This window comes from Eretmochelys imbricata, chromosome 6 (genome assembly GCF_965152235.1).
Source record: "Eretmochelys imbricata isolate rEreImb1 chromosome 6, rEreImb1.hap1, whole genome shotgun sequence".
Classification (NCBI taxonomy): domain Eukaryota; kingdom Metazoa; phylum Chordata; order Testudines; family Cheloniidae; genus Eretmochelys; species Eretmochelys imbricata.
This window is the reverse complement of record NC_135577.1, coordinates 57947706-57958131: the sequence shown is the minus strand read 5'-3', so window position 1 is coordinate 57958131 and position 10426 is coordinate 57947706.

Sequence of the window (10426 nt, the reverse complement as noted above, 5' to 3'; positions counted from 1 at the left end):
AGTAGCTGTTGGAATCTAACATAGTAAATGCCAGTGAAAATGAAGTAGGATCAGAGGCTAAAATACAGAAAGAACAAGTTAAAAATTACTTTGACAAGTTAGATGTCTTCAAGTCACCAGGGCCTGATTAAATACATCCTAGAATAGTCAAGATGCTGATTGAGGAGGTATCTGAGCTATTAGTGATTATCTTTGAAAAGTCATGAAAGATGGGAGAGATTCCAGAGGACTGGAAAAGGGCAAATATAGTGCCCATCTATAAAAAGGGAAATAAGAACCACCCAGGGAATTACAGACCAGTCTTCTTAACTTCAGTAACCAGAAAGGTAATGGAGCAAGTAATTAAGCAATCAATTTTCAGATACCTAGAAGATAATAAGGGGATAAATAACAGCATGGATTTGTCAAGAAAAAATTGTGTCAGACCAACTTAATAGCTTTCTTTGGCAGGGTAATAAGCCCTGTGGATATGGGGGAAGTAGTAGATGTGGTATATCTTGACTTTAGTAAGGCTTTTGATACTGTCTCCCATGACCGTCTCATAAATAAACTAGGGAAATACTTTATAGTAGCTCCATCTAGGTTCTGAGTACATAACTGGTTGGAAAACCCTCACGAAAGCTTTTATGCTCAAATAAATTTGTTAGTCTCTAAGGTGCCACAAGTACTCCTTTTCTTTTTGCGGATACAGACTAACATGGCTGCTACTCTGAAATCTATTACCAGAGAGTCGTTATCAGTGGTTCATAGTCAAGCTCAAAGGACATATCGAATGGAGTCCTGAAGGGATCAGTTCTGGGTCAGGTTCTGTTCAACATCTTTGTCAATGATTTAGATAAAGGCATATAAGAGTACACTTATAAAGTTTGCAGATGATACTGAGCTGGGTGGGGTTGCAAGTGCTTTGAAGCAGTGGCTCTCAACCTTTCCAGACTACTGTACCCCTTTCAGGGGACTGATTTGTCGTGTGTACCCCCATGTTTTACCTCACAAAACAATTACTTGCTTACAAAATCAGACATAAAAATATAAAAGTGTCACAGCACACCACTATTGAAAAAATGCTTATTTTCTCATTTTTACCATATAATTATAAAATAAATCAATTAGAATATAAATATTGTATTTACATTTCAGTGTATAGTATATAGAGCAGTATAAACAAGCCATTGTTTGTATGACATTTTAGTTTGTACTGACTTCACTAGTACTTGTTACCAGTTGTAAAACTAGGCAAATATCTAGATGAGTTGATGTACCCCTTGGGAGACCTCTGTGTACCCCTGGCTGAGAACCACTGAGGATTAAAATTCAAAATGATCTGGACAAACTGGAGAAATGACCTGCAGTAAATAGGATGAAATTCAATAAGGACAAATGCAAGTACTCCACTTAGGAAGGAACCATCAGTTGCACAGAAACAAAATGGGAAATGACTGCCTAGGAGCAGTATTGCAGAAAAGGATCTGGAGGTCATAGTGGATCACAAGTTAAGTATGAGTCAACAGTGTAACACCATTGCAAAAAAAGGCAAACATCATTCTGAGGTGTATTAGCAGGAGTGTTGTAAGCAAGACACTAGAAGTAATTCTTCCGCTCTGCTCAGCACTGATTAGGCCTCAACATGAGTATTGTATCCAGTTCTGAGCACCACATTTCAGGAAAGATGTAGAAAATATGGAGAAAGTCCAGAGAAGAGCAACAAAAATAATTAAAGGTCTAGAAAACATGACCTGTGATGGAAGATTAAAAAAAATGGGTTTGTGTAGTGTGGAGAAGAGAATATTGAGAGTGGACACGATAATAGTTTTCAAGTACATAAAAGGTTGTTACAAGGAGGAGGGAGAAAAATTGTTGTCTGTGGATAGGACAAGAAGCAATTGGCTTAAACTGCAGCAAGGGTGGTTAAGGCTGGACATTAGGAAAAACTTCCTTACTGTCAGGGTGGTTAAGCACTGGAATAAATTGCCTAGGGAGTTTGTGGAATCTCCATCATTGGAGATTTTAAGAGCAGGTTAGACAAACATCTGTCAGGGATGGTCTAGATCAGTGCTTCTCAAGCTATCTGTTGTGGGGCCCTGCAATTTTTTTTTCAGTGTGCGCGCAGACCAGCAGCCGATGGCTCGCGGACCAGCACCGGTCCACGGACCACCACTTGGAGTAGCACTGGTCTAGATAATACTTAGTCCTGCCATGAGTGCAGGAGACTGATCTAGATAACCCAGAGGTCCCTTCCAGCCCTATGATTCTATGATTGTCATAAAAGTTAGGTTTTGCATTTGGACACAATTACTACAATTATGGATTCAAAGCAGGTAACTATGCATGCAGATAGCTAACTAGAAACACTCATGGGTGCAAATATTCAGCCTGAAGTCAGTCATACTGTGAATGCAAGGCAGTGATGTACTTTGCACATCCAGCTGCTTGTATTTGTTTTTTGTGTTGTTTTTTGGTGGTGGTTGTTTTTTTAAATCCTCAGTCCCTAAAATGAATAGCTCAGCTTCCCCCGTGGTTTCTGGTCCGAATTCCTGCCAGTCACCTGTGATGTATGTGTCTCAGGCCATCAGCCCTGTGATGTGCCCCCATTTGGAAAATGTCTAGGAGAGTGACATATGAGGAAAAGACAGGAGTCTGGAAGCTCTTCTCTCTGCCTCGTTCCTCATGCTTAGTACAAACGAACTTTTACCAATGAGCCTACCTTTATTTCAGACATTTCTTCTCAACCTGAAACCACATCTGGATGCCCTGTTCACAGTGGACAAGCACTGGCAGAGAGAGAGAGATAGACCCCAATGAGAGAACAAGGGGATATTATTTGTCAGGAGAAATCCGTAAGAATTGAGGGGTCAGCTTTCAGATGGCATATGCTGGAACCCCCAAACTAAGAGTTTCATTAGGAACCACCCAGGATTAGCATAGAGTGCAGCCCCTCATCTTTAATATGGAGGCGCAGCCTGTGTCTACAAGGTCCAAGTGGACCTTAGGCTTGTATACTCTCCAGGCAGGCTATGAGCTATATGCAAGGTATGGGAAACTGCACTGCATCATAGAACTCCATGGGCAATACCTGGGCCACCCATCCATCCACATACTTACAAGTCTCTCATCTCTGTAATATCTGTACACCCTCTTTCAAGCCTTCCCTGAGGTAAGAGCTACGACCCTACATCTACAGTAGCTGATGATCACAAAGCAGTTGTGTCTGTTTTCCTACGGCAGGTTGAGAAAAGACAGGACTAGAGGTAATTAAATAAAACAGAGGAACCAGATTATTTATTTTGCAATAAAATGTGTCTTCTAGGAAGAAAGTCCTTTATTTGGGCAAATCTGTAAACTGTTTATCATCTTAAACTCATTATCTTTCCATATGGTCTTAGCACTGTGGTTTAATAAAAGAAAATGGGCATGGACTAGCTGATGCAATGTCATCTGCTAGTATTTTTTTCAATGACATAAAATTAGGAGCCTCGCCACAAGTGAAGGGCTACCATAAGGAAAGTCATAATATTTTAATTACGGAAGGATCCTACATAAGACAGTGAGGGGGAGAGGGAACAAAGGTGAAAGAAAAGCAAATTCATTTACAGAAACAGAAAGCCATTTAACTCACTTTTCCATCTCTAGTATTTATTTATTTTTTGGCAAGAGACTTCAAAATGTGTAAGAGAAGGCAAGGCTACCAATAATAAATGCACATCTAAGTATGGCATGGCTCTGCTTCAAACACCTGCAGTACTGAACTTCAGATATATTAACTTAAGATAAAAGGGTGCTAGGATGAAAAATACTAACTCTGACAGCAGTAAGGACCCTGTAGCTTGTTCAGCCATAGCTCTGATAGAAATCCAAGATGCCAGCCCGTTCTGATGCGTAAAGTGCAGCAAGTTGGCAAGCCTGAATGATGGAACTAGGTTACAGAAACACAAAATCAGCCATCGTCATCTGTTAACAGGGACTAGCTCCATGAAATCAGGCAATTTTAAACCCTTCTCACTCCTCTATTGACATGCTATAGTTGAACATAAGCTAAAGTTATTGATTCTTCACAGTCACTATTAAGCCAGACCAAAGGTTCAACACAGGACATTAAACTTAACTATCTGAACTGTCAACTTGGCTACTTCAAAGAGTAACAAATTGAAGTCACAGTAACAGATGTTGCTCTTGTTTTATGAACTGCACTGTTACGCTCAGCGGAGTATTATCACCTAGGCCAACAAGGCGTAGGCTTAGAGCAGCAAATTTATAATAGCAGCCAGAGGCGCCAACTTCCCCCAACGCCAGTGGGTGCTCGCACATCCCCCCACTCCCGGCCCCACCCCGACTCCACCCCTTCCCCAAAGTCCCCGCCCCAACTCCGCCCCCTCCCTGCCCCTATTGGACCCCTTCCCCAAATCCCTGCCCCGGCCCTGCCTCCTCCCCTGAGCGCACCACATTCCCCCTCCCTCCCAGCCGCACAAAGCTGTTTCACGCACAAGCGCTGGCAGGGAGCGAGGAAAAGCAGGACCCGGCTGCGCACTCAGGGGAGGTGAGCTGAGGAGGGGCGGGGAGTGCCGGTGGGTGCTCTGCACCCACCAATTTTTCTCCGTGGGTGCTCCAGCTCCAGAGCACCCACGGAGTCAGCGTCTATGGACGCCATGATTCTACCAATCATAGGGCGCATTGAAACCACCAATGACGGCGCAAATTTGTAAAAAAACTAAAAACAAGTTCATATGGGGGCAGCAATTATTTCAGGGCTTAGGGGCGGCAAAATCATTAATCCGCCACTGGTTACACTTGGTTACAAATATTGTTTCTGTTCTTTAAAACCAACCTAAAATGCTGCATGTATGAAATAAATATTTGAATCAAACACCACACACACACCTTGGCAATGGAATTAAGGATAGCTCAGCATTTTCATAAGCACACAATTCCTGTTTCCCTTTCCCCCAGCTCCACCCCAAAAAGGATAATACAATTCAACTAGCCAAAAGTGAGATCATCTAGGGATAGAGTTATTAGATGCTTTCAACATAGAAAAAAAATGCAAACTCTCAGATACTACTTCTCCTTCCTGAAAAAAAATCATCAGCCCCCTATTAACTCCCACTTTGGGAAATTAAGTTGCAGTGGATCTGATTGAGGTTTTTTGGAAGGAGGAGGGTTTGTGGTCTTCCCATGATATTTTACTCTCACAAAGCTAGAAAATAAAGACCTTTTCTGTAAATCACAAGGAAAAACTGGACTCCGTCATCTGAATCCATTCTATCCCAGTATCATTTCATGAATCTCCTGCAAGTACCTGCTATGCGAACTGAGAAATCCAAATTCAAATAAACCTTTAAAGGCCCAGTGCTGCTCCCACTGACTTTTACAGGAATGGGCCCAAAAAAATGCATATTTTGTTTGGATCTGTACTTTCAGGGGTTATGTTTACTCAGGTAATTGACAACAGTGGCTAACTCAGTAACATCTCCATATTCTTAGCACACAGCTCATGCTGCTAGATGATTCACTGCCTAGGCTCCCCTTTGCAAAAAGCGTGAGAAGTTCAACAGAAATTATAACTGGACTTTGCTGGCAGTCTGGAATTTCTTGGAGAAATTAAAACAAATCTTTCTTTCCTTTTCCCACCCTCTTCTTATCTATTAAAAATAAAAAGAATTTAATTTTCTAGCAAATTGTCTTCTACGGTATTCCAGTGGGCATCCAACAAAAATAGTACACTGGCGGCAATAAATAATAGAAATATTAACTGCCTTCAAGGGATTGTCACACATTTAAATAATTTTATCAACTGTGCAAAAGAACTCCAGAGAAAGTGGCAGAGAAAGAAGCAGCTGTGAGAACAACATATGTTCTAAAATAAAGAATAAAGGAAAATACCTACTTGTTCTAATGCTAGATTTTTTCAGTCTCATGATTTGTATACTTTTAGAACAAAGAAAGAAAACAAACTTTTGTTTTCTTCTGAAAATGTTAAATGACCCCTTAACCAGAAAAGACTGTAAAATGCATTGTGCCACATTCTGTTACACTGGTATAAGGCTATGGTAATTTCACTCACTTCAGTAAATTTACCCTGGATTTATATTGGTGAAACTGAGCTCAGAATCCGGCATTATCTAGCACTCAGAATTATCTGACAAGCCATTTGACATTCTACAATTGACTTCCATTGACCCTCCTTGGTAGTCACTGGCTATTAAGTGAAATACGTTGCTAGAAAGTTCATTCCATTAATAACACCATGTGTTTGAATGTTCTGTTATGCTATAAATACATGCAATATACAGTCACATCTCACTAATGGCTATCACTAATCACTAATGGGAAAGCACAGCAAAGCACTAATTGTTATTAGTTACCAATCAAGCAACATTTAAAAAGCAAGGATGATGCATCACAAAATATCAGTTCATTTATTGTGGCAATTGTAGTTAACTTTTTTTGTGATAAAACTTCATACTATAATAGCAAATACCCTGGGTGTGCATTTTGGTAACACCAGACCTCACTAAAAGCATTGTTTTTGCAATTAGATATTAGATTTTCTTTTTTTGAAAAGTGAGGACAGACTGGGGCTGCCTTTAAAATATGGTTTGAGGATTAGCAAAATTTGAATTAAACAGTTCCTACTGTACTGAAGTCAGAAATCTGGGCAACACTGACATTTGGCTAGTCAGAAACTTCATGTGTTAGCATGACCAGAAACATATGAATAAGTAACAGAACATTCCAGTCTCTTTGTAACTCTTGAGAGAAAAACGCGTTCAGCAATTCCTCTGGAGGTAACAGGATTCACGAAGCAAAAGGACACGCAGAGATGTTAAAGGTAGCAACCCATGTCCATACCCAGCTTGAAGAAGAGACAATACGGCCAAATTCAGCTAGTATGAATGTGGCCCAGCCTGTCTTGGTACACAAGAGTTCCCCCCATTGGGAACCTGAGCTTGGAAAGAGGTGTTAGCATCACCTTTCTGTTTTTACAGTCAGACATGGGAAGGAATCAGATGGGCAACTGCAAGGGAGGCACCTCTGGCCCTTCAACCTCGGGAAATTTACAAACCCCTGCAGCCCAGCATCCAACACACAGGCACCTTCTTCTCTCTCCTCTGCCGGGGCAAAGGGGGCGATGAGCCGAAGAAACACCCCCTCTGCCTCTGGCGTAAAGGAGAAAGCACAGCGCTCTTCTGTCTGCCTTTCCCGGTTCCTCTCGCCCATCCCAGGCCGTAGCCACCCGAGTGACCCGGGGGCAACCTCCTGCCCAGATCTGTTCCCTTGTCCCGAGGCAAAAAGAGGGCGCAAGGAGGTACAAAGGAAACCCTGGAAACGTCCGAGACAAGCAGCATCCCTCGGATGCGGGAGACAGCAGCACTGGGGAGGGTTAATGGAGCAGCAAGCCGCGAGGGGAGGGGGGCGCATTGAATGAAAAAGGACCTCAGCGAGGGCCGAAGAGCGCCCCAGTGGGGGATGCTGAAGGGAGGGAGCAAGGAGCAGCAGCAGCAGCCCTGGTGTCTATTGACTGGAGCGGGAACCCGGGAACGGTGGGCGTGAACTGGGGAAGGAGAGCCGCGCTCCGGGGGTATGGGGTGATTACGACAGCACCTGGGGGAGGGGGGGGGGGACGCTCCGGGAGTGACTAGGTCAGGCCGCGGGGAAGCCGCGCTATGACTGGGGCAGGACGGGGGGGATGGAGGAGGTGATGGGGCAGGACGGGAGGGGTAGCCGCGCTACCGGGGTGTGGGGTGACTAAGGCAGGCCGGGGGGAGGTGACAAGGACAGGCCGAGGGGGGGGGGTCAGGGGGGGTGGGGTGACTAGGGCAGGCCGGGGGGAACCTGCGCTGTAACTGGGGCAGGACGGGGGGGTGGGGGGGATAGGGGCAGGAGGGGAGGGGCAGTCGCGCTACGGGGGTGTGGGGGTGACTAGGGCAGGCCGGGAGGGGGAGCTCCAGGGTGGGGGGGGGATAAGGACAGGCCGGGGGGACGGGGGACTCCGGGGGTGTGGGGTGACTAGGGCAGGCCGGGGGGAACCTGCGCTGTAACTGGGGCAGGACGGGGGGGTGGGGGGGATAGGGGCAGGAGGGGAGGGGCAGTCGCGCTACGGGGGTGTGGGGGTGACTAGGGCAGGCCGGGAGGGGGAGCTCCAGGGTGTGGGGGGGATAAGGACAGGCCGGGGGGACGGGGGACTCCGGGGGTGTGGGGTGACTAGGGCAGGCCGGGGGGAACCTGCGCTGTAACTGGGGTAGGACGGGGGGGGAAGAGGGGGTGATAGAGGCAGGAGCAGCCGCGCTACGGGGGCTTGGGGGTGACTAGGGCAGGCCAGGAGGGGGAGCTCCGGGGGTGTGGGGTGACTAGGGCAGGCCGGGAGGGGGAGCTCCGGGGGTGTGGGGTGACTAGGGCAGGCCGGGGGGCAGTGATAAGGACAGGCCGGGGGGGGCTCCGGCGTGTGGGGCTGATAAGGACAGGCCGGGGTCACACGCCGGGGACCGGGAAGGACCGTGCGAACCGGGGACGCCCTTACCGTCCGGCAGCCGGGGCAACTTTCCGAAGAGCTGCAGCCGGCGGAGGCGGCGCCTCTCCACAGGCAAGAGCCGCGGCGGCCGCCGGCTCACAAGTTGCAGCCGGGGCTCTCGGGAGGCGCTGAGCTCCGGCCGCCCGGGCTGCTGCAGGCAGGGCTCCGTTCAGTTGCAGCCGCTCGGCTCTGACTCGCTGCGCGGATCCCGTGCCCAGCAACCTGGGAGAGCTAGAAGTCGCCAGCTGCAGCCAGCTCCACCTCCCGCCAGAGCCCCCTCCCCTCCCGCTTCTCTGCTCTTTCTTCTTCCCCTCATCGCATTGTTCCCTACGCCCCGCACTGTGCAGACTCGTCCTGCTTTCCCCCGTCTCACCTTCCCCTTGGATTCGTTATTCCTTCACTTTCCTGCTCGGTGTTTCTCCTCCCACCGTGGCAAACCAGTTGCTTCCCTCCGGTGACCTCCTAAGTTTCTTTTCTTCTCTGATCTCAAGTTTTTCTCCCCCACACCGGCCCCTCCCAGAGAACTTTATCGATTCCTCCCAAGCCACCTGTCTGCAGGGTCCCAGCCTCAGGGTAAATTAAGGCTACCCACCCTCCCCCCGGAATTCCAATAGGAAAAATGTAGTGAACACATCTTGGGGTGGGGCACCAGGTTCACCCAAAGGGCTTTACTTAAGCTACAGTCTCCTTTCTTCATGATACACACCTTAGGGTAGGAAGGACTGCCACGAAGGTGGGAGGAGAAAGTGTCCTAGGCTGCTAATTTCATCCCTGGTGTAACTGCCCCTGAAGTCAGTTAAATTACACCAGGTAACTCACTGGTGCTGGAACCCAGTGCTAATTATGCATATATTAGCACCCTGCTTATAGGTGTTTGTAGCCCCAGGTTCCCTATTGGTCCATAAAATCCTGTTACATCATAAAACAACATGTCATGCAGTTTGGGAGCCAAACCCAAAGATAAGAGTAATGGGGTTATAAACTATGGGTCAGCAAGTGGGTACAGTTGCTGTAATTCCAGAGACAGTACAGATAGCAGGGGGGTTGTAGCAGGATTTCTGATCTCAGCACATTGTGACCTTCTCCCCAACATCCATCATTAATTTTTTGGTTTACAGTGGATGGCAGAGGTCCCTATCAAGGTCCCCTTGTGGTAGGTACTGTCCCCACATAAAATAAGACAGATACTGGCCCAAAGAATTTGCAATATGAAGTCCTGATCTGCACATTGTCTGATACAGGCAAGCCCCCACGTTCACATGGAACCCTATTTACTTCCATAGGGCTCCATACAGGCAAGGGGGTCCAGGCTTTCAGAGTTTGGAGGAACAACTTCAAGAGGGACAAGATGCAATGGGAAAGTGTAAGAACACAATGGAGAGAGAATAGGAAGACAGGTACGTCTGGAACACAGCACCATATGTGTGTAGAATTTGGACGCTTCACAGGTTGCTGGGGGGGGGGGGGTTATGTTGTCTTTTTTCTAATGTATAGACACACACAGTATTTAACAACTATGGCCCCGAAATCCACTGCTGGCTAATTGCAGAGCAAGACTACAAAACTGCATCATCAGTACATTTTTGTTTTTCTCTTTATTATACTTATCTTGGTTATGCTGTCAAATTATTTCAGGGATCCCACATTTTCTTATATTTTGCCCTGTGGTTTTCCATTTGTATTTTACTGTGTGTGTCACAGCATGGCACTACTTCTGTCCACTCTTTGTGGTCTGGAGGAATGGGGCACATGTTAGACACAGGATAACAGCTACATTCCTCATTTGCTTCGTTACCCAAGGTGCCATTGTGTAATTTTCCAGAAGGAGAGCTTGTACTACAGATCATGGATCTTTCGGTCCAAGATCACATTCATGTTCTCCCCAATACCTCCTCATTTTAAACAGTCCACTTTATGTAGATA